The following is a 22,592-nucleotide window of genomic DNA, read 5'->3' on the forward strand; positions in this document are numbered from 1 at the left end:
AAAACAAGGCTTTAAAGAAATGACTTAGGTAATTGATCAGTTTTGGTTTGGAGAAGAGGAGCCTGAGGGAAGACCTCATTGTTCTCTACATTTACTTCTAAGGAGGCTGTAGCATGGTCAGTGTTGGTCTCTTTTCTCAGATGACAAGGATGTAAGGAAATGGTCTCATGTTGTGCTAAGGGGCATTTCAATTGAACATTAGAAAGAATTTCTTCATGGAGAGAATTGTCAAGCATTGAAATGGGCTGTGCAGGAGGTGGTGGTATCCCTGACTCTGAAGGTATTTAATAAATATTTGTACTTGGCATTAAGTCACATGTTTAAGTGATGGGAATCAATAGGTCAAGTTGATGATTGAATTTGATCTTGAAAGTCTTTTCCAACCAAGATGATTCTATGATTAATTTAAAAGGTAATAGCTTTCCTTATGTAGAAAGCTATTCTTTAGGCATGACATACAATAAGAGAGGCCTGAAAACCCCAAATGCTTACTGGAGTCATTATGCCTGCAAGAGGCAGCACTGGAATCCTTGAAGTGTGTGGAGGAAGGGCTTTGAAAAACTAGAGCATGCCCTTTATATAACTCTGAGAGATTTCTCCATGGACCTCTTACCCTCATCTGTCTGAAAGTTAGTGTAAAGATATGTGGTTAAACTTTCAGTTTAAGTATTACCCCCAGTATTTGTTAACCTATCTGTTCTGCTATTAAAGACTCATCATAGCTGTCATCTGTGAACTATCTTCTCATTTGCACACCCTAGAATGCTACTGAGAATATCACCTGAGATAATTAGCCTCTCTCAGTCGGAGTAAAGTCATTTTGTATGTGCCAACAGATGAGAGTAGATACGTTTGTAGTTAATGTGGAGCAGTTAAGAGAAAAAACTGGAAAACGTCTGTACAGGGTTAAACCCACAGTCCATATAATATAGTTTCCTGTTAATGGTACTGGGTGATGCAATAGCGTATAAGAAAGATAATGAAAATAGGACAGGTTTATAGTGATGTTTTCCACAATATTTTTTCAGCTTCAGAACTCTGTGATTTAGAGGTTACCTCTGCCAAAAGCATTGCCTTTGAGTTTGAAGTTACTATTCCATATACATATTCAACTACTACACTGGGGAATACTTATGGTTTCTTCAGTGATGCTAATATTTGATAGTAGGCCAAATCAACCTGAAAGAAGATGAGAAGTAAAAGGTGCTTTCAAAAGCAGAACTATAATACTTCAAATGAAATGAATGTTATCATCTGATGCTTTTGATAATCTGCTTATGAAACAAAAATGAAGTATCCTAATACAACTCTTCCTGGAACGACATGTAGCCTCGTGGCAGAATGACTGTTTGACTAGTAGTTCTGTAGAAAGTACGGAGGCAATAGAAGTCACCTTGAGAGCAGATGGAACATAATCAAAGATTAATGGCAAATTTATGATCCTTCTAAGAACAGAAGCCAAATAAAGTCAAATTGAATCATAAATTTAGAGGCTTTACAGGATCAGAATATGTAAAATAGTCATTATTGGTAAAATAAATTTGGCTAACATGACTAAGAAAGGGAGCATTCTGAAAGGCTGCAGACTGAGTTCTGAGCCAGTTTTAATAAGCAATTATAGTAGTAAGAAATGGAGCACAGCAAAAGCTGTAAGCCTTCTAAGATTTAAAAACAAAACAAAACAAAACAAAAACAAAAAACAAAAAAACAAACAAACAAAAAAAAAAAAACAGAGAGAAAATTGTCTACCTGTGTAGTCTTTGGGAATTCTGAGTATGATATGGAATAGCAGTAAATGCCTCTGTCATAGAATAACTTTACATTTCCTGTGTAGTTCTATGTGCATATTTAACAGTTTATGTGAAAAGTACTATGGAGGTATAGGATCATAGGATCATTTAGTCATGTAGCACTTGGGAAAAAAAAAATTTCTCAAATTTTATTGAAAGAAAGCTGTAAAGAAATTCTTCTATAAAATACTGCTGAGATGTGATGTTTGTCTGTAAATGTTTATCAGAGAGTTCATTACAGATTGCACTAGCAGTAAAGATATAGTACCTTTGAGTACGCCAGCCAAAATTGTCAATTTCTCCGTCCTCTCTAGTTCTTTTACATTCTAACTAAAACTATAAATTTCAGACTTAGCTGCCTTCACATAACCTTGTTTTAGGTGGTGAGAGTCTGTAAACAGTAACAAATGGAAAGAAAATGAAACAGGAAATTAAGCATTAGTACAGTGTTTCATAAATATCCTTGAGGTGTTGCATTGCAGCACCAGGTATTGCATTAGAAAAAAGAAATGAAAGAAGTTCAGAAAATATACTGGAGGATTGTAGCTGCAGCAAGTTTGAGGGACAAATGCATTTTCATCTAGTATTTCATAACTATCATGTCAATTGAACTTTTGTGTTTTCAGGTTACTGATCTGTAACTGGTGGTTTTGTTTATATTCATTTCATTATTATCAAGAAACCACAGGTGAGAATAAGAAATTGTTCTTATTTTAATTTAGTAATTGCATAAGACTTGAAAATCTGGAGTCCTTATTCTACAAGTGAACAGTTTGATTGCAATGAGAACTCTGTTCATATAAACAGAACTTAATATAGAAATGCTATCTTTGCAGAAACATCATCAGGATCAGAGCTGAAGTGATGGCAAGATGGAAACAGGCAGTTAATGAGCTGAAAAGAAGGAGCATGAAGGTAAAAGAAAGAAAATATGCCTACATTAGACTAATAATGTACATACTAAGCTGCATTTAATTAAATTTTCTATTTATTTGAAAGCTGTAGACTCACAAAAAAAAAACACCTCCAGCTAGTTCAGAAAGTGCAATGCCTCAACACATAGATGTGGCTGTCTGTTTTGCTGCTGATTCAATGAGTTGACCCCCTCTGAAATTATACATCTTGAATCTTACAAATACATAATTATTAATGAATGCTTTATGGAAAGGCTGTAGCTAATACAAGGTTTTGGATCCCGTAAGGTAAGTTACAGTAACTATGTATAAATGTATCCACAGTAAAAATTCAAATCTGGAATTTCTACATTGCTTGTAAATATAGATCCAGATAAACAAGCACAGTACCTTTTTTTTGGTGAGGATATTATCTGCAGTTATTCTTGTGAGACCTAAGCCGAGTTAATTCATTATTTTAAGACGTTAGAGGAGAATGTGAACTTTTCAATTAATTGCATAGCATTACCCAGGTGGTATTCAATCCAATATATTTCCTGTGAATGTTTTGGTCATTATTATCTCAGATCACAAACAGCTTAGGGGGGCTTGCAATCATGAAATCCTGTCAACTTTAAATGCAACTTGTATGAAGTGAAACTTTCCACTGAAGGCAAGACACACTACAGCAAGAAGGCAAGAGGCATGGAGTTCAGAGTAGTAGGTGTCTCTGTAGGGCTGCTGTGAGACTTCTGTCTACAAAAGGACAAACTGGGATGTTGCTCCATACTCAGAACTGTGTGTTCATTTACATTAGCAATGAGGAAATTAAAAACTGGAAATACTTGTAAGCTATGATTATCAGAATTACACAAGTCTAGAGCCAATTAACATCTCCTGAAAAACAGAAGCAGTAGATACCTGCATTTCAGTCCAAACATTTCATACAACTACTAATTTTTACTTCATCATTCATCTTAATAATTTTGGTTGTATTTAGGAGGTCAATTAAAATCAAGAAACTAAGTATAAACAGAACATTAATTTATGTATAATAGCAGAACAAACAGAGAGAGGAGAAATGGATGCTTTTGATGTAGATAAGAGAATTTCACCCTTTCAAGACTGGCCAGTGAGCTAACAAGAAAAAAATCACAACATTTTCTAACATAATTTTAATGTTGTATTTTTTATAAACAACTTCAAATTTTGTCTATTAATTGATTACCTAAATGAGTGATTTTCTAGACACATAAGAAATATGGCTTTCAGAATACAATTCATTATTAAATATAATAGACAATTTTCTATTTAAAAAATGACATTAAAAGACACAAAAACACTTTTTTTTTTTTTTTTTTTTTTTTGTCTAGCGAAGAATGCCTTTAAAAAAATCCAAACTGCTCAGGTTCTGTAAAAGGAGAATGAAAAATAGGCACCAAAATTACTGTGATCCTAACTAATTATATATTGCCAGATATGTTTCAACACACTGAGTATAGATTTTGCTCAAGAGAAGTGTCCAAAAGTGTAATTTATTACTTTCTGCATTAGGAGTTCAAATTCCCTAGGAAATGAAAATGGTTAAGAGAGGCAATTTCACTTCAATCTATTCCTTCTGTATTAACAAAGCCATTAGATAGCAGAAAGAACATATGCTTAATGACACTAGTGCAGTAATTCTCTCTAATAACATTTTTAAAGCTGCTGGTCTTCTTTTGAATTTCTGTTTTGCTTTTAAATACTCAAAGAAAATGTTTTTGGGTATTAATTGCTGTCAGTGAAAAAATGTAAAGTTTGAAAAGAGGCAATGCTCATCTTGAATTTTCACAGATCCATTCTGTTACTTTAGCATAAGCAAGTTTATTCTAACAGGAAAGACTTACGTGTGTAGTAAGCTGTTCAAATTGATTGTTATAGCAAAGCCTTCAAACTACAGTCTGCAGAGTCTAGACAAAATTGGTAAATGAACTGTGATAGGTACCATCACTTCCAGCTACAAAACATTTTCATGCCTGTGGCTGTGTCACGTGAAGTACTTTCTCAGGTAAGTCAGTTAAAAGGTTTGATAGAACGGCATTTAAAAAAAAAAACAAACAAACAAACAAAAAAAAAACAAAAAACAAAAAAACAAACAAACAAAAAAAAATAACAAAAAAAAAAAAAATAACAATTTGCTTTTATAACGGCTTATTGAATGGGAACTGCTGAATCACGGCCTGAACCTCTGATTGATCACCTGAGGCGAGCACTGAGTCAGCCAGAGGAGCACAGCTGAAGGCAATTCACCTGTGCTGCCGGAAGTGGTGGAGCCTGGCTGCACCTCTCCTAGACCCATTTAAGAGCTGACTGCCTGTGGGGAAGGATCTCTTCTGGAGATGTGCTTTGCTGGAGTTTCATAAGTGAGCTCAGGGTACGGGTAAGTGTCCTGTCTTTTCTGCTTTGGTGTAATAACTATGTAGCTAAGCTCTCTGGTATACCTTGTAACTATAATGTCTGTACATTCATTGATTATACACTTATCTGTATACACTTCTCTATATCTTCTTTCATTAAAATGCAGCTGAACTTGCACTGATTCAATGCAGCTTAATAGATGCTGTTAGATATGCATTTTGTCACACTTTAAAAAGTATTATGTCTTCAAGAAACAGCTTATGAGATATCTGTTTGAAAACGTAGAAAGAAATTTATTTGCACCCACATTCTGTGTGCTTCTTTTTCTCCTAAGTTAAGGTTGGCTGGAGTTATTACCTATTTGTTTGGTAATGTTCCATGTCTGCAACGCATATGCTTTGGGAAGAATATCACACAGATCTAACAATCTCTGAAAATATTAGTTTGAATTTTCTTTAGGAAGTTAGTACAATTTCCTATTCTGGTGGGCAGAATGCAAATAGAAAAGACTTCCTACTAGTATATTTTCTCTTCTTTTTTCCACTCTGTTTTCTCCACATGTGCACTACTGGTAAATTATTACAAAGCAATGTATATTCAAGGGTTTGAGTTTAGTGTGTATTATATATAGGAAATACTATAGCATAGACAGTATGAGACTGTTCTAAAGTTAGCTTTTATCACAGATGCTGCCAATAGTTTATCAATGAAGTGTTTTAATGCATACAGAACACCTCTGGCCTCATCATTAAAGCTACAGTTCTCAAGTATACTTCATATCATGACTGGTGAAAAAAAGCACCTACAAAATGTTACTAGGAAGATGGCTGGAGCTTTACTATATATGTATATAGATAGATAGATATGCAGTTAAGTTCTGTGATGACACTTCTAAGCTATCTGTGAACAAAATGGTAACTTTTGGCACTTTGTTAACTATGCATTGATTTCATTAGTGATATCTAAATTCAGAAAGTGAGTGAATAATTCTGTCTATTCTCTCTCAGTTATATGCCAAATCAAATAATACAAGTCAAAACAAATATTGCATGTTTCCAGTTGGTATTATGTACAATAATGGAAGTACATGAATACAGGGTAGAAAGTTGGCAGGTAATAATAATTTGCCCCCTTTAGTATGAGAAGAGTACTGCATCTGCCAGGACTGTGGAATCACTTTCTGTCTCTTGCATGGATAAAAATTGAGCTCTGCTGGCTTAGGAGATGCTCTTCGTTAAAGTGTGATTGAAGTACTTTGGTAGCAGCTGCTGCAAGCTGTGCTTTGATGATGCTAAGCCAGGAGTTGAGTTTTTTTTGTTTGGTTGTTTTTTTTTTGCTGAGGATTTGTTTGGTATACTGAGGCTCTTAGGTCTCTATTCTTTCTGCGTAACATTTGCAAATTAATGAAAATGTTTTTGTGCAGGATTATTTAATTTCTGCGGAGTTGATGAATTTGTCTCTTCTTGTTACTTTTACTTTGACAAATGGAATTTTTGTTTATCACACAAACTATCTTGGCTGCTCCATACTTACATTTACTGATAGTGATACTATGTCAGCTACTATAATTCAGTTATTGCTTACGTTGGTTTTTTTTGGGGGGGGGTTCTTTCTATGTTCAGTGAGCTGGTCCCCTAACCTGAATTTAGGAAGGGGTGAAACTTAATCTTGTGGCTTAGCACTTAAATATTAAAAAAATAAAAAGTCCGAAGTAATTTGAGTAATGTAGGGATCGCTTGAAGAATCATGAAGTATCAGAAAACTAAGATTTCGTTGCAGTAGGAGCATTTGAAAACAGTATTAAGAACTAGTAATAATTGCTTTTTTCCTCTATTCTAGTGCAGAAAAGGTCACGAGTGTCTGTTCAAATATATATTATTTGTTGGCAAATTTTTGGTTTTTTGAGTAACAATTTCTAGTCTGAAATAAAAAATAAAAAAATAGGAAAAAAAAAAGGACAGTTGAAGGTCTGACACACTTCTATGTTGAACTGTGGAGAGAGAGGGAAGCTGTAATCATGTATCAGAGTGTAATAGATAGGGAACGTTCCCAGTATGATTTTCAGGTTCTTCTCAATGTTTTTGAACACTGTGAATTCAATCACTGTGAATAGGGTGTGCCTGGAAGAAAGCCTTGTATGATGTCTTAAAAGTTAACATGAACTAAATGCTCTGTGCTATAATATCTATAGGTCTTCATTAGCAGTTTGATTAAGTCAATTTGTATGTTGATTAACAGAGGGAGCAGCAAAATTGTATTTCTGCAATCCACTACTGATTGTTAGCTCATTAGCTAACTTATGAACAGTTTTCTTCTCTTAGTGAAACCATTATTCAAAATTGTCTTATAGCACTGCAACTTCAAGCACTAAAATGCACATGCATTTTATTTGGATTTATTTACCTATTTTATCATATTAGATTTTTTGCTTTTATCATTAACTCCATGGTTGTGTTTGTCAACATCAAGAGAACAAATTCTTTTCACTCAGTTACACTGCTAATATTTCTAATTTTTTCTAAATACACGCGGATTGTGTTACTTATGGTTCACAGTTTTATTCCATTTGAAAACATTTTTTATTTCTCCAAAGTATTTAGAAATGGTCAGCTATCTTAAGAAATGAGATGTCTGGGATAGTTCACATTGGTAGTATTTTCCAACAGTGTTATTGTTTTAGCTTCAAGGGAAAACAACTCTCATGTTTAATAAAGCAAAGATCATACTATACTGCATGTGAAGCGTGAGCATGAAGAAAAAATACACAGGCTTTAGGCTACAAGAGGAAAGGGAAAAAGATATTGGAAGCATATGGTGTTACTACATGCTTATGATAAAGAGAAGGTTTTTATTACGCTTTCTACAGAAAATGTTGATGTATTTCTAATTGTAGCAATCATTATGGAGCAAGCATTCTCATAATTGTTCATCTCATTTTCAGGAAAAGCACTAGAGCAACTTGACTTTGACAGCTGGACTAAAATATTGGTGTAAGAGTTGTTAAATAATATTATATTAAACCCCTTCATCTTCTACATTTATACTTTAGAAAGTCACGTTTTCTTTTATATGGCATATGAGGAAAGAAACTGTTAGCATTGGCTGAGAAGTCTTTCCTACAACTCCAGTCAACTGAAAATTAATGAATTACAACTTAGTTGTACGTTGTTACCACTATGACAACTAAACAAACACAGAACTTAAATTATAGTTGTGAAAAGATTGATGCTTCCTTATGAAGAAAGGAGAAATCCTTATGTATCAGCAGAAGTGGTGTTAAAACATATGGGTGAAATAAAGCCTAATCCAGTCTTCTGTTTTTCTATTTTGAGCTTAGAGTTAGTAAGACAGAAGTTGTTAGTGACAACACTGTTTGACTGAATTCTGATGTCACAATTCTCATTCTTTGAAAATGCTATAATAATTCTGATATCTATGGTAAAGAACAATTTGTTTTGACTGTAAGGCCTTTGTTCTTACAATAAAATTTATCCAAATAATTTTAAACTGCTTACAGTAAGGTAATTCTTCTGTGGTAACTAAGACCAAACGTATAAGCAGGGTGAAATGGAACTTTAAACATAATAATTAGATTTTTTTTTACTAATGAGTTGCATTTGTTTATTACAGTATTTTATCTATTCAGAGAGGTACTGACCTCACTCCCACAGTGGTTCAGCTGTCACTGTTGGATAAGAGTTCTACTTTTGCTTTAATACACAAATCCCTCATAAATTTCTCATTAAAACCTTGGACATATTTATTTTCTCTCCTGGTGAAGTACACCTGTGGGCTTCATGTTTGCAGCTGCCTGACATAGTCATCGAAATATGCTACCCTGTCTCTACCAGCCTGACAACAGAAACAGTGTGTTCATGCTGGACTCTTCAGCAGTCCTGTATACACCTTCTGTGACTCAGCCAAAGATGAAGTTCATGTACAAGAAGAACATCTCAGGTTTGGTTGGTTTTCTTGGTGCTTCTTTTTGTTGTTGGTTTTTTTTTTTTCCACAAGTGGGTAGCACCAAAATGCTTCTCTTAAGTGTTCTGATGTGTATTCTAGATGTGTATTGTCTGGAAGAAGACTGACAAGATTATAACTTAAAGGTGTCGATCAGTACCACCATTATACCTCCATTCACTTTTCGTTAATTCTGCTACATTGGCTGTCAGTCTTAAACCATTTCTTACAGAGAGAGCAGTGAGACAATGGGAATAAGGATTGCAGGGACTGAAGACTTGGAACAATTTTTTTCTGCATTTAAGAGGTTCTGGACATAGGATATATAACCTCAAAATAATTGACATGAAAAAAAAAAGGAAGCATTTTCATAACAACTATATCAGTTTGTATCTAGCCAGGAGAGTGTGTAAAGTAGAATTAAGCACTAAGTTGTGTTGCTGAAAATAAAACCACAGAATCTTTGTTTAGTCTGTCTTAGTTAAACTAATATCAAGCTTTGCTTTGAGCTTTGAGCAACGACATAATAGCAAGTTCCCTATTCTATGAGGACAGCAGCAAATCAAACTGATGTATCTACACTTGCATCTTAAAATTGTGTATATCTTGGTAGATAGTCATGCCTAAGGCTAGGTTAGCTCATTCATGGAGAAAGAATTTGGTTGTTGCTGCCTTGTGTGTATAGAAGTCTCTGTGCTTATTCTATTTGTCCTTTATTGGGTAATAACCCTTGCCATGACAGCTATCCATCTATGCTGCTCACCTACGGTTTCAGTCCTGTGCACTCATATGCAGAAACACGGCAAATGCTACCACAGAACTCAGAATCTCACTCCACCTCATCCCTCTTACAAAGTTCCTTGCAAATGGGGAATTTTTGTCAACACCTTAGGATCTTTCTGTGAAATTATTTTTCTCCCCTTCTATAGCTTGAGATATGGTAAAAAATTAGTCATTCTCCAAATACAGAATAAATGAGTACGTAGCTATTATAATGGCTTTTGTATTACGGTTATCTTGAAAAACATGCAAGTTCATTGGCGATGTCTAGGTTTTTCTATATAGTAATAAAGGGTCATGTTTTCCATTGAAGTGGCTTCAGTATGATAGGTTAGTTTCTTTTTTTCTTTTCCATTTGGAATGAGTAAGAGTAAAAATGATGGTTTCATTTTGACTTAATTTTTATTTACCACTGACTCTTAAACTTAGACACTTTTTATGGAAGCCCATTTATCTACTCAAATCAGGAGGACTTCTGTTTTCATAACAGTTTTTCATTATTCAAAAAATGGAATAGAGTGCTAAAAGAATTTTTTTTTGAGTGGTATGTTTGGCTTTGTCATGCTGGCATTATGTTACAATGCCCTCTGTGCTGTACTTTAGATGCCTAATAACAATTTTGTCTTATATTCAAAAATACCCAGCAGGACTGTTCCATGAAAAATATAGAGGCTGGTTTTTCGTGTGCTTTCATTCAAAACTAGCTTCATTTTACAGATAAGGAGACAAAGTAAGATCTGTCAGGATTGGAAAATGAATCCAGGTTTGAGCTATAATCCTTTTAGTTGATCCTCTGAGTAAGACTAACTTAATTTATAAGGCATGTGAATAATTAGTAAGGTATCTGTTTGCTTCTGATACCTTAAAATATCTTTTTATAGTGAGTAATCCAGGTGAAAAGAAATATTCAAAGGGAAAAAAAAAAAAGCATTAATTTTAGGGATTTGGATATTACTGTTCCAGAGATGTAATTTTCTAATGCATTTAGACCTGAAAATTACTAGTCATTCCAATACCTATTACTGGTTTATCTGACATAAATGGAGATTTTACTGCATCCGCCGTTATGTTTTGCTGTACATGTAACTCTGTAGATTGTTAAATTTTTACACTTATTTCAGAATTCAATCTCTTCAAAAGTATATGATAATGCACAATTATAACAATGTTCTCATTTTGAATCAGCATGTTGCAGGCAGTTATGGCAACAAGTTGTCTTGCAATGTGTTGTCTGTCAGCGAAGTTGAGTTATTATTAATAACTGTGCTGCTTTTTCTTATTGCTATCTGAAATAGCTCAAAAAAAAATTGAGCCCTAAAACCAAAGGATGGTTTTTGGTCCAGACAGTTCAATGCAAGTTAAAACTAAAACCCTGCATGTCGATCTTAAAAACAGAACAGATGTGGTTAATCTCAGGGCCTGTGTCATTAGTAACTATGGAAAAACTGTTTCACTGAATATCTTTCATCCTACAAATGCTAAACACTACAATACATGCCTATGTTTTTATTAGCTGTATAAAATGCTAGTGAATTCCCATAGCAAGAAGTAGTTACAGAGGAAATTCTCTCTTTCAATGTTAAGTTTATAGATACTTTTTTTAACTTGGAAAGTAGTCTGATACAGTGGTAACAAAGATTTGTTTTTTCTTGCTGGATAGTGATACAGCTTATGCTGTGTGTTTCTAAGACACACAGGCATACTTAGAAACAAATGCTGAATCTCCCTTTAGTATCAAATAAGTTTTCAAATAATTCATATTGCCTACTCTGAAATGACTAGGGATTGCCATGTAGACCCCTAGGTCAGTAATTGATGGACACTATTAGGTCTTCTCTTCAGGAAGCTACATCAGCTTCATCAGGAGCTTCATCATGTAGCTACATCAGGAAGCTACATCCCTTAGGCAATATTCTGATACCTATGCATTTGTATTTTACAGTTTTGCAAAACTACAAACAGTGTATTTCGTGCTATGTCTTCTGTTTGTCTCATACTGTTAGTTGTAAGGGATTTTTGAAATGTTGGCAGTGTTTTGGAGATGGAATTGCTTTGAGCAAAAGTTCCTTCTGATTTTTTTTTTATACTGTTTCTCAAGGTCATGAATATTGGATACCTGATGTTGGAAAGGTTGTACCAGAACATTATTTCTATATGATTCCTAATTTGTCAACAGTATTGGTCAAGGAATATATCACCACTATATTTCTTAGTTAATAGTGGAAAAAACATCTAATATCTGCCATTTGGCAGATAGCTGAATTATACAATATTTGGACAAAACAGGCCATCGGGTAAGGCTAATAGGTAGATGAGACTCATCAACTGTTAAGATAAAGGACTAGGACTCTTCCTGAGAAAGAAAATGCATTATTTCTACTTAGACCATAGTACTTCTGTGTTTGCTCATGTCCTTCCCAGATCACCAAATACTTTTAAACCAGTTCATTTTTGGCATTGTCTAGCCTAGACTATTTTTCCTTGTGATTTTCAGGTTTGGCAATGTTATTATACTATGTGGCAGATGATGCTTCATATCTCCTGTTATTGCTATCATGACATGAAAATCTACTGATAACAATTCACTGTGTATATGACTAAAGAAACAAAGTCAAACAAAACAATTTCCAGCAGTTATGCTGGTTATACAGTTATTTCCAGCTAGTTATGCTTCTAAGTATTCTTTAATTTGAAAAGGTGTAGTTGCTATATAGCCACCACAAGCTTGCAGTCTCCTGTTTGATTTGTTTTTCATCTTCATCAATACATCATGATACGCATGTCAAAGCAGTCTTTTTACCTTTGCTAGTCAGTGCCACAGGGGAATGAAGGCTTGATAAACCCTGACAGCTGAAGCTAGTGTTAGCCTGACTGCTAGTTTACCAAAACTTGCCAGATTTTAAAGACTACTGTAAAGGTGTTTTTTATTTTTTTTTTATTTTGCCTTTGTTAAACTTGTTTCCTAGTTAAATTTATGTCCTACTTGCTCAATTCTGTCAGCCTTGTCCTGATCTCCCCACCTAATCTTTGCTATCCCAGTTTCTGACTTCGGCACAGTTCCTGGCAATATTTGCTGCATAGACCTTTGACTTAGCAGAATGAATTTCCTTCTTATTTCCTGACCTCACTTGCCCTGGCCATGGCAGCAACTTCCCATCTCCATTTCTGTTTCCATTTAGTCTGATACTTTGTGCCCTAATAGTATTAAATGTGCACATATGCCATTTAAAAAGTAATTTATTCTATAGACCATCTTTCTCTTGTTAAAATAGGATTGAGAAGATGAAAAGATCTAACAGATTTTAAAGAATACAAGCCTGTAATTTCATTTCTGATTCAACACTGCAGTCACAACTTCTACCAATCAAAAAAAGAACTCATGTACAGTAGGTGGTTTAGGGGAGATCATCCCTAATGAGAGTGACAATCTTTTCTATACATAGTTGTCATTCATAAAGCAGTCTTCATTGGGTAGGATTCAGAAGAAGCCTCAAAATGTACCTTATGGAGAAAAAAATGCTTTTGCCAGAAACTGGTTTTTAGTTTCGTGACAGAGCTGAAAAAACCTGATGTGACAAGGCATTGTTGTGACTAATTGTGTGCCTTCAGGCTCATATGAAATAGGAGTAACATGGAAGTTAACAATGCTGCCTTTTATGACAATAAGCCAGTTATTTTTTTCACTATACCCTGAAGCTTCATGGATCAAGTCCTGTTAAGGACTACTTGGCATAAGCTGGGAAAAAATGTTATGCATGAATATTTACAGTTTTCCCTGATTATTTACAGTTTTCCCTGAAGCCAAAGGATGTGATATCCCTGAAAGGGTCTCCAAAGTGTTTAAACCACAATGGGAGAGAAATGCAACAGAAGCAGACAATCCTAGTGGTCTGCCTTTGTTGCTGGCATATATGAAAGTTAGACTGAAGCTGAGAGTAAGGATTCTTTTTCCATGTCATCATAGAATCATAGGATGGCTAAGGTTGGGAGGAACCTTAAAGATCATCCTGTTCTTACCCTCCTAGTTACCACCTACTGGGTCAGGCTGCCCAGGGCCCTATCCAATGGGCATGAATGTTTCCAAGGATGAGGCACCTGCAACTTTCTTGGACAAATTTTTTCAGTACCTCACTACTCATACAGTTATGTTCTCTTATAAGCCAGGAAAAGCTGGAAAGTGGTCAAAGGCTAGGGTTTCCTGACTTCCTACCCCTTGCTTCTGTCACAGTACATATCACTTCTGAAAATTATTATCTTGGATCCTTCGCAATTCTTGAGTTTATATTTGCCCTCATCTTGTCAAGCTAGTTTTGAGTGATAGTAGTCGGTCACTGAACAGACTCAATGAATAATTTACTGAACAATTCTGCCTCTATGATAATTAAATAAGAATCGTATTGAAGGAAGGGAGGAAAATAAAAGAGAGGTAAACAAGATACATGAAAGAAAATCTTGAATGCAGTGCAAGTGCAAATTCTTTTTCAATCCTAATAACTTCATGTAGGAAAACTAGTAAATACTTTCTATGATTACTGTAGAGACAGGACTCGTAAGAGGTGGCATGAATTTCAGAAAACTCAAGTTCTGGTGTTCCCAAGAGCACGGTAGATCTATGAATTAAAACTGCCAATTTAGGATTAAGTTTGATTCCTGTGACAAAAGAGTGGTAGAAGCCAATCTAAATCATCTAACTGACTGAGAATGGTGTGAGTTTTCTTGCGACCCCAAAATACAGTAAGCATATAGGAATGTTTAACTTCATTGGCTCTTCCAAGTTAATTCTTGGCAATAAATTCTTTTTCTGCACTGCTTTTATCTGTGACTCATACAGGCATTTTTGTTGAGCTAACATTGTGTGAGAACAAAGTAGGAGGCCATTGCATATCGGTCTAGTCTGTGATCTGGTAATTCCTTCTCTTTTCAACTCACTCTTGTGGAAGTGTAAGCTTTCATAGCTGCTAACAAACCACATCTTTCAAATTTCAAAATCAACAGAGTCACATCTAATACAGACAGCGCTCGTAAACTTTATCATAGAGGTCATGATAATCTTCTTACAGACAGATCTTTGAGATTTTAGTCAATTTAATGTTTAGCATATTGTAAAATGTTACATTTGTTGAGGAGAGCATGTAAGTGTGATAACGTGATTTTTTTTTTTTTACACACATGTGAAAGGAGAAACAAAAATTAATTTCAGGCTTTCGGCATTTCAAACAATGTTGTGCTTTGTTGATCAGGGGTAGGAATTAATTTCATGTCTTTGAATAATCAACAGTGTTACTACCAAGCTCTTAATAGATAGTACTAGTCATTTGACATTGAGCATTACTTTAAAAGTGAGCACACTGAGGACGTATTTGAGAATAAATCTTTTTGTTCTTAAGATCTCAATACTCTTCTGGAAGGTGTAAAAATAAAGTGCATATATGCACTTTCAAAGTAGGAAGAGTCATTTAAATAAGAATTTATTGAAAGAGGATAGGCGAAGTGGTGGTAACCTTTTTTATATATACATACGTATCTATTGTTTAAAAATGGAAGACTAAGAAAGACAGCTTTGTAATTATAAAAATTTGTATTTATTCACTACAATGTCCTTTCATAATAATAAATTAGAAAGAACACAGACCCACAATTGTAAGTCAAAGTTAACTGTGGTGGTATTTTTTCATTATTATAGGAAAAAAAAATTCCACTAAGTGACTTGATCTGTAACAGTTAAAATTATACAGTAAAAGAACAAAGTAATTAACAGTCTGGATTTTAGCCTAGTCTAGTGGATCAAACTGAGAGGATGGGAAAGCTGATGACAGCAGCTAAGAGATAGAAGTCTGCCTTATAGATTTAATAATAAATAAATATGATCAGTGACATTGCTTTATGTTCTGCTTTAGTCATTAATTAATCAAGTTATATGCACATATGGGAAGCTGTTGGGGGAGGAAAAAAAAAAAAGGTGAGTTCTGCTGCTGCATGCAGATACAGCATGCTTTATATATGCATTTCCAACTCCTGATGAAAGAAGATTTTATTATTCTCTTTCTGAGGGAGCTGTGGCAGCTGTGCAATTTAGCTGAACATCAAGATGACAGTGAGTCTGCTAGCTGGCAAAACAACTGGGTAGTAAGGCAGATATATTCCTTCATTTTCCATTGAGAGTATATATTTGCCCTTAGAGGACTTTGGTCAATAACTGTAAGGTTGATCTTTGCCTCTTCTTGACCATTAAGTTGCAAGTGTGCCTTTTTTTCAGATTCTCAGAGACTAAGATTATTCCTTTTTGGTGTAGGACTTTTCATTGAAGATTAGCACCGTGTGAACTAAATTCTGAAATCCCTCCAGTTTGTTTGCGACCAAAGCTTGTTAGTTTGTTGGACTGCTTCTTTAAACAGTTTGTCCTTCAAGGCATATTAAGCATTTGTTTTTTTTTCTATCAAAGGTACTATTTGCTTCCAAGCTTCCAGTCATAGCCAATGGAATTATGTTGTTATTAAGTCCCAGCCTGACCTTCCAGGATCTCTTCATTTTATCTGATCACTGAAGACATCTGAACATATTTGGACTGCAACTGATGAAAAGTAAGAGACTGTCAGGTTGGCATTTATGCAGAAAGAAAGATGGTTTTTTTTTTTTTTTTGCCTTAATCAAGTATTTCAGCTCTCAGAACAGATTGTGAGACTTTCTCCAACCAATGTAGAAGCATAGACAAAGTATTTGTACTGTGATTACTCTAGTGATTTTATCTGAATTTCTTTATAGCTATATCCTTTCTACCATTTCATACTTACTGGGATTTCTTTCTTGTTTGCTGAGCTGACAATCATTTATCAGCATGTATGCTTCTTCCCTGAAAGAATTTTTAAAAAATGGTTTCATTGTAGTCAGCAAATGGCACTGTACTAGACTTAATACACTTGTCTGAAGTGAAACTTCTATTGTTGTGGACAGACAGTCTGATGTTTTGGCTCGACAAATGATGAGCTAAATCATTCAGGCATAACAAGTTTATATATAGAAAACTTGAAGTAGGAATAAAAATTAGTTGATGCAGAAAATTTGAGATAGAATTGAAGCAAGAGAACTGGTCTTCAAGGACTTCAGAGAAGATATTTCCATGACAACAGAATACTTAGGTATGCAAATAAAGAAACAAAGCATCTTAAATTCAGTAAATACACCTCTATTTCCTAGAATAAAATCTGAACAATCAAGGAGTACCACTTATGTAGAAAAGGGTATGGTGAGCTGAGAAGATAGTAGTATTTCAATTTCAGGCCAAATTATCTTCTCACTTAAATCAGCACTATTTTTTAAATTGTAGAACCACAGAGGTACATATAGACAGATGAAATCATTCCTCTCTTGGTCTGTAATAATGCTGTGCTGTGACAGGATCAAAAGCTCTAGACTTTCTTCAGTAGGTTATCTATACAACAGCTAAAACAAGCTTTTTAATGATAGAGATTCCACCACCTTCCTTCAAGCTCATCCAACTTGGCTACCTTAGAAGTTAAAAAATTTCCCTCAAATACTAACACCTATTTTTGTTGCAAGCTAAGTCATTTTCTCTTGTGATGACCCTCTACCACTGGCCACAGAGAACAGTTTCCTCATAACAATCATCTAAATATGAAAAATTATTATGTTATGTTCTGTAAGTTTTCAGAATATTATATAAAGGGATTAACATTTATGACAGAGGCTCATGTTATTATGGATTGTAATGTAATCTCTGCAATAAATATTGTAGACCTTCTTCCATGAACCATGCTGTATTATAAATTTGGTATTATGCTCAAGGGCTTTTCTTGTTAAGGAAAGGAAAACATATATGATTTATGATCATACAGCTCTCTGCTATCATAGCTATCATATCATATAATTCAGACTAATCAAGCTCTGCCTTGAAACATTTGTTTTGCCTTTCCGCTCATTCATTTGAATGTTGTTTCAGTGCTTGAATTCTTTAATGCTTAGCAGCTTTTTAATACAAAACTTAAACTTGCAGATTATGTCACTTGTTCTTGTGCCAACATTGACCTTTAGCTAAAGTAGGTGTTGTGGTTTTTATTCCCCCTCACTTGGACTCTTACCTGCTTGATGTACTTTTACAGCATCAATATCCCCTCTTGGACTTTTTTATATGAGTACAAACAGGCTTTTTTAGTCTTCATATATAATTAGGATCATTTAAAAAAGAGTATTATTGCCACTGTAAAGAGAATTTCGCCTCATATCTGCCTTTAGATGCACTACCAAAGTATGAGATTGGTGTCTTTCCATATTTCCATAAATGAATCATTAGTACCATAATTTTAGTAACTTTGTTCCTTAGAAATACTGTAGGAACCAAAATGCTTTAACTCGGTGAACTGAAATTTTCTATGCTTGTGTTATAATGATTGTTTGACATTCTATGAATTGGCTTTTGAATTAGCTAGCACACCCTCAACTTTTGTTCTTAAAACATTATAATCTGGCAGCTCTGTGGATCTAGATTTAAAAATGGAAAATATGAAGCACTGCATTCAGTTACATTCTGTAGCTGGCTGTACAGAGCACTAATGCTCTGATTTCCACTAGCTGAACATAAAAACCATTATCCTTTCTGCTGTTAGTTTTTGTAAGAAATCATGTGCAAGATAAATAGGAAAGGGAAAGAATGGAGAGAGGAATAGAATGGGAGAAGAGTTTACTGATGAGAGTGAAAGGCAAAAAGCAATGTGAAGCAGGAATACAGCTGAATGTAAAAACGCCAGAAAAAAATGTGGGAGCATGACTTCTCAACAGTCTCAGTCTGGGCACTGTTCTATGCCAGGGTCAGCTGTGGGGTTTTGTTGCTGTTTTTTGTTTGTGCAGTTATTTTTTTCTCTTCTGAGCTTAGAGCAGATCACTATGCACATGTTATTTCACATGAGATCTTAAACCTATCATCGATTTAAAATTATATATATAAACTGTAGATGCCTCCACATAAAGAAAATAGGCTTGCTGAATTATACTGTGCCAGTATTTTTCTTCAACAGACACCTGTGTAATGCATTGTTTCTCAGCTGTGTTTCCTCTGAAGCTGGCTACATTTCAGGAGCAGGTGAAGTTGCTCCCTGTATGCTTTTCCTTATAAAATATTTTGCTATCTTCCAGGCTAAGAATGAAGTGCTTAAAAACTGCATTGCTGTTATTTTACATGACCTTTATGTAAATATGAAATAATATACTGACACAGTTCTGCTAATGAAATAACTTCAGTGACAGTCTAATAATGACAACAAACAATTCAATAGCAATTTAGATTATGTGATACAGATTAAGACAAGGAAGTCTCTGAGCTCAGAGTCATCAAAGTCATGTTGAATATTACACAGTTTTAAAAAATAAAACCTTGCATTAGTTTGCAGTGGCTTCCTTCTAAAATATCTGCAGTGTGACTATTACAAATGATGAATCAGAGCTAAAACATGAGATCAAAAATAGAAAAGTCTCACAAATCAAAAGTGAAATATCTAAATACTGCCACTCAGCAACCAAGCATCTCCAGTCACCTGCAGCGAACTGAAGTGAAGCCAAGGAACAGAAACAACAGCAGCAAAGAAAAAAAAACCACAACACTGAAGTTTAAGGTCTGAAGGAAGCAAGCTCTTATTTTCCTTTGACAGTGAATCAAGAGTGGGACCTGCTTTCCTGAGTTCTGTTTTAAAAGCCCTAACAAAGAAGTCAAACCATATCTTGGCAGATTTATACCTGTAAACAAAGAGTAAATTGGAGGGCTCTTTAATGGTTGTTTTCTCTTTTTGTTAGCACATACAAATTCTGACTTGTTTACTTCTTTCTGGTAAATTGAGTTGCTTTTGACCCCTAGAGAACTTATTACGTACTGTTAATTTAAAAAAATGGATTGAGTTTCAAGGAAAGTAGGTTCTTGCCCTTTCCTCTCACCTTTTCAGTAACAAGGTATAATAACAGTAACAGGCAATTTTTGCCAGTTCTCCTTGTCTCCTTCCACGCAAAATTAGGGATACACACTGCACTTCTTTTGAAGAAATGCTATGGCTGAGATTAATAGGCACAAAACTCACAATATGCAAGATTACTTTTTCTGAAAGCATTGATATTCCCTAAAATTTTGGATACTGAAAAGAGATATTAAATATAGAAGCTTCTCTGTGTCAGGGACATGTTACCTGTTAGCAGTAATAGCTTTTCTGTCTTACAATCTCATTTTGCATATTGGGTTTCCTCATATCCACCTTGTGGTGGGTTGGATCCAGCTGACTTACCAGAACCCCCATATGTGCTTGCTTATCCCTCTCCCACAGTGCAATGGCAGGGAGGGAGGTAAGAAATGGGAAGAACAAAGGGTGAAAATAAAGGCAGGAAAGTCACTGGGCAATTATTTGCAGGGGAAAAACAAACTTGGGGAGCTTATGCTAATTTACTGACTAACAGCATAAATAGTTAATTACTTGGTTTGGGTGCTGGGAAACAAAAGAGAAATGTTTAAAAAGTAAAGGAAGACGCACTTCTTCCCTACTTACTATGCTCAGATACACTCCAGATACTTCTTATCCTCCTCTTGTTTTTGCTACAGGTTGTACTCCATGGACTAGGTTGTAGGAAGTTGGGGCCTCTCTGCTGCTCCTTCTTTCTACTTTTCTACAGCTGCTGCTTCATTCTTACTCATATCCTTTGCTCTGTTGTGGACTTTATCCGCGGGCTTGCAGACCATTGTGATGTACTTTGCCTCAGCATCCTTCTTGAGCCTCAGTTCCTTCATCAATTAGTGGAACATCGACAGCCTCTGACCTTCCCCAGAGGCTGCTATTACATTGCCCCCACTACCAACATCTTGCCAGCAATGCACAATGCCCATCAGTGTCAGAGAACTCCCAGCAGTGTGGGAGATTTCTCATTTAGAGCATAGACATTTGTAATATTTGAGTATGGATAAATTGCAGTTCATAGCATCATAGAATATTTTATGTTGGAAGGGACCTATAAGATAATCTAATTTCAACCCCTCTGCTACCGGCAGGGATGCCTCCCACTAGACCAGCTTGCTCAGTGCCCCATCCAATGCTTCCAGGGAGAGGGCACCCACAGCCTCACTGGGCAACCTGTTCCACCACCCCCACAGTAAAGAATTTCTTCCTAATATTTAGTCTAAATCTACCTTCTCCCAGTTTAAAACCATTTCCACTTTTTCTGTCACTACATACTGTTCTAAAAAGGGGGTGGCTTTCCCCAGCTTTCCTGTAGGCCCCCTTCAGCTACTGAAGGGCCACTATAATGTATCCCTGAAGCCTTCTCTTCTCTAGGCAGAAGAGTCTCAGCTCTCTCAGCCTGTCCTCATGGAGGAGGTGTTCCAGCCCTCTGATAATCTTTGTGGCCCTCCTCTGGGCCTGCTCCAACAGCTCAATGTTCTTGTGTTGAGAGCCCCAGAACTGGACACAGTACTCCAAGTCAGGTCTCACAAGAGTAGAGGGGCAGGATCGCCTCCTTTGAACCCGTCATGCTTCTCTTGATGCAACCCAGGATACGATTTTGGCCTTCTGGGCTGCAAGTGCACAAAGCCAGTTTGCGTTGGATCTTTTATCAAGCAACGCCCCCAAATGCTTCTCCTCAGGGCTGCTCTTAAGCCATCCTCTGCCCAACCTGTATTTGTGCTTGGGATTCCTGTGATCCAGGTGCAGGACCTTGCACATGGCCTTCCTGGATTTCATTAGATTGGGATGGGCTCAACACAGTGTTTTCTGATTTAGAGAACATATGTGTGTATTTTTTTTCTTGGATGCATCCTTACACAATATAACTTAAAAATAAACACAATATACTTCTGAGAGCAAAAATACTCTCAGAAATCTGTTGTTGCACAGAGAGCAGTCTTTCTTTCTCATGCCTGAATAAAAAGTAGAAATGGTATTTTAGTGCTTTTTGGAGAAGGAAGATTATTCTGATTCAGTTTTTAGTTTTTTTTTTTTTTCCTGTTTCGTTGTCTGCTTAACCTTCTTGCAAAATATCGTAAATAGCATGCAGTATAAGCTGAATGACAAACCACAAACTTCTGAAGAAGGAGAAAGCTCCCACCTGGAGGGCTATTCTCCAGCAGAGGAAGCACTGCAAGAATAAATGGCTTCTCAGGAAGCCTTCAGCGGATAGGTGCTTTGAATTTTTTGGGGTTTATTCTGGTTCTATTCAACTGCTTAATTATAAATTATTCATTTACTTACTGCAAATGCAATTTGGGTCGCTGAGCTACTGTATTAGCCCTTTGCGGATGTCCCGGGACCAGTGGGGCAGTAGAAGAGGCTGAAAGGACAGAATCTTTGGATAATCGTATGCACCTACTGAGTCTGAGTCTTTCACATCTGCACAAATAAGTAGGAGAAAAATCTCTGATAGGAACATATTAGCAGCAGAAATAACGGTGGATAATTTTTACTTGTGTAAGGTTTCTTATTTTTCTTTCCTTTGGATGAAAATGCCTCCTTATTCCTAGGCTAGCTTCCTAATTTAGTAATTAAATTTATTATGTATTTCAAACAGTTGTGGAAATCAGAGCTTCATTTGGGCATCTGAATCATAATCTTGTTAAGTCTTTTCAATTAGTTTATATTTGAGTGTAATAGAAATGTGCTGATTCAGCTTCTAATTAAAGAAATAAGATGGAAGCTACATCAACTGTGTCAAGAAGAAAAGATTAACGTTATCATAGATGACTAGAAGAAATCTTAATGTATATGTACCATTAAATCTATGAGCAATATTTTAC

At 35.5% G+C, this 22,592-nt stretch overlaps 1 long non-coding RNA gene across 2 annotated transcripts; it reads left to right on the forward strand.

The window, feature by feature from the left end:
- Positions 1–5,062: 5,062 nt before the first annotated feature.
- LOC122180275 lies at positions 5,063–20,820 on the forward strand. 2 transcript variants are annotated; one of them, XR_006178980.1, is made up of 5 exons: positions 5,063–5,102; positions 8,022–8,070; positions 8,888–9,037; positions 16,263–16,401; positions 20,412–20,820. It is a non-coding gene; the product is annotated as an uncharacterized LOC122180275 (long non-coding RNA). The 2 variants fall into 2 exon arrangements; XR_006178979.1 differs by lacking the exon at positions 20,412–20,820 and having other exon boundaries at positions 16,263–17,688.
- The last annotated feature ends 1,772 nt before the right edge of the window (positions 20,821–22,592 follow it).

This window comes from Lagopus leucura, unplaced genomic scaffold (assembly GCF_019238085.1).
Source record: "Lagopus leucura isolate 7727_CA_CO unplaced genomic scaffold, USGS_WTPT01 Super-Scaffold_100004, whole genome shotgun sequence".
Classification (NCBI taxonomy): Eukaryota; Metazoa; Chordata; class Aves; order Galliformes; family Phasianidae; genus Lagopus; species Lagopus leucura.